The 2687-nt window shown below is 45.4% G+C and overlaps 1 non-coding gene across 1 annotated transcript; it reads right to left on the bottom strand.

Moving 5' to 3' along the window:
* Window positions 1-560: 560 nt before the first annotated feature.
* On the bottom strand, window positions 561-633 carry trnav-aac. Its single transcript has one exon. It is a non-coding gene; the product is annotated as a tRNA-Val (tRNA).
* Between the last annotated feature and the right edge of the window lie 2054 nt (window positions 634-2687).

The raw sequence follows: 2687 nt of genomic DNA, 5'->3' as shown, positions 1-2687 counted from the left end.
TGGAGGTGAAGATGCTGGATGTGGAGGTCCTGGGATGGTGTGGTTACACGTGCTCTGCGGTTGTGAGGCCAGTTGGCTGTACTGCCAAATTCTCTGAAATTCCTTTGGAGATGGCTTATGGTAGAGAAATGAACATTCAATTCACGGGCAACCGCTTTGGTGGACATTCCTGCAGCCAGCATGCCAGTTGCACGCTCCCTCAAAAACTTTCGACATCTGTGGCATTGTTCTGTGTGATGGAACTGCAAATTTTCGAGTTGGCCTTTTATTGTGGCCAGCCTAAGGCACACATGTGCAATACCCATGCTGTCTGATCAGCATCTTGATATGCCACACCTGTGAGGTGGATGGATTATCTCGGAAAAAAGGAGAAATGCTCACTGACACAGATTTTGACAGATTTGTGAACAATATTTGAGAGACATAGGCCCTTTGTGTACATAGAGAAAGTATTAGATCTTTGAGTTCAGCTCATGATGAATGGCGGCAAAAACAAAAGTTTTGCGTGTATAAGTTTGTTCATTGAATTTCTGCTCAGAGTAGACGTGGACGTAGGGGCATGTTTCCGCCCGGTTTCGAACCGGGGCCCTTTCGCGTGTTAGGCGAAAGTGATAACCACTACACTACGGAAACTGCTGAAGACTGCGCGAAGGTCGCGGTTCGATTCCCCAACGGGAGAGTTCAGTTCTCTAGCAGCTGCTGATTATTCACCAAGAAAGACAAAAGTAATACAGCAGCATGGAGGACTTCCATCTGTCTGGGTGAGGATGGGGTTACCTTACCTAATAACAAGAGGACATTGACAAAGCGTATGAGTGAAGTTGTAAGTCCATGTCTGTATTAACAAGTTCTACTTTATGTGTACACAGTAGTATACATTGTGCGGTTGTCTGATAGTTTGGCCGAGTACAGTTTGACTTTAATCCTGAGACGAGAGACCAAAGAGCAGTGTTTCTGCACAGTTTCGAACTGGGATCCTTTCCTATATGAGGCGAATGTGACAGTTTCAGGATATTGATGTGACAAACCCGTGTTTTCGCGCTTCCTGTTCGGGTTACTGATTACATCTGTGTTGCAACGTTTTTGCCGTCTTTGAATTTTACACTAACAGCAATGTACAGCAATATATATATACATATATATATATATATATATATATATATATATATAGAAAGAATAGAATTATTTTTTACAGTGGTACATGACAGGTAGGCTAGCGTCTTCAGGCTATGCCTTCAAAAAGATCATGTGCTCAAAGACTGTGAGGAGTTCAAGTGCTTCAAGTGCCTGAAACAATGCCATTATGCAAGAGATTGTCCACTAAAGACACAACGTAAAGGGCAGAAGTGTTCTGTATGCTATAACACCATGGCTACCTGTGTTTGTGAACACAGCGATGGCACCTAATCAGAAGACAGCCAGACTAAAGAGGAGGGTGGGGCCTCTGGTGTCTCTCTAGAATTGGCGTATGAGGAGGTTGGAGGTGTGGGCTTGTGTGAAGCCTGGCCAAGACCTCGAGCAGCCCGGGGCGAAAGGAGCCCCAGGGTTGTCAGGCCCGTCACAGCTAGGTTCCAGCCTTGACAACATCTCCCTGGATACTGGCATGCTACACAATGAGTATGACACAGGTGAGTCGAGAGGTGGGTGAATCAGAGGGCTTACAGGACTCCATCTCAGCTCCAGCTGACTCTGTGACCTCTTCTGTAGAGGCGCTGACTGTCCCGGTGGTGAGACCCCTTACCACAGATCAGCCAACTATAGAGACAGATGAAGACGTGGACATGCTGGAGTACACCCAAGCAGCAAGCCGGAAAAGAATCCTGGACAACAGGATGGGCTCAAACCGCCGGAAAAATAAGAGGCTGCAGAAGACACACAACTCGATAGCTCCTTCCAATGTTTCGCTTTTTATCATGCAATATTAATGGGCTAAGGTCACATACTCACATTGATGCTGTTTTTACTGCTTTTTATCACGACATTTTGTGTTTACAGGAGACATGGTGGGACGCCAGGGTGGTGCAGCACATTGAGTGTCTGTGGCCGGGACCCTTTTTCTAATCACTGGGGACCCCCCCGGTGCTGTGGTATGGCTGTGCTGTTCCACCCTGGCGTGGTCGCCAATATCCGGTGTGTGCACAAGGATGCAGCCGGCAGAACATGAAATGCCTTTCCTGTTTTGATTATAGACTCAGATTTCATTAAAATCAAATTACAGTGGAGCAAGTTTTATCTATTAAAAGCAATAAGACGCACCTATGGGTTCATAGCAAGGGCTCGTCTTGGATTTGAACCCGGAGCTTATCGCATCCAGTGCAAGAATTATAACCCTAGACACACGAGCCACAAAATGCCTTTTCTGTTTTGATGAAAGACTGAGATTTCATCAACATTAAATTACAGTAAAAATAGCTTAATATTTAAAGCAACGAGAAGTGGCAATGGTTTCTTAGCAAGGGCTTGTCCGGGATTGAAGACTGTATTATGACCTAGATAGGGCATCTGCAAACACATTGTCCTTCCCACGGATGTGCTGGATGTCCAAGTTAAACCCTTACAAAAATAAACTCCATCGCAGTAGCCGGGGGTTGGAGTTTTTCATCCTGCCAAGAAAAACAAGAGGGTTGCCCAATTATGTTACTGTGGCTTGTCCAAATTCACATTTGGCAAGGTTCAAAGTCAAATTT

This window comes from Micropterus dolomieu, linkage group LG01 (genome assembly GCF_021292245.1).
Source record: "Micropterus dolomieu isolate WLL.071019.BEF.003 ecotype Adirondacks linkage group LG01, ASM2129224v1, whole genome shotgun sequence".
Taxonomy (NCBI): domain Eukaryota; kingdom Metazoa; phylum Chordata; class Actinopteri; order Centrarchiformes; family Centrarchidae; genus Micropterus; species Micropterus dolomieu.
The sequence above is the reverse complement of the archived record's forward strand: the minus strand, read 5'-3'. Positions and strand labels throughout refer to the sequence as shown.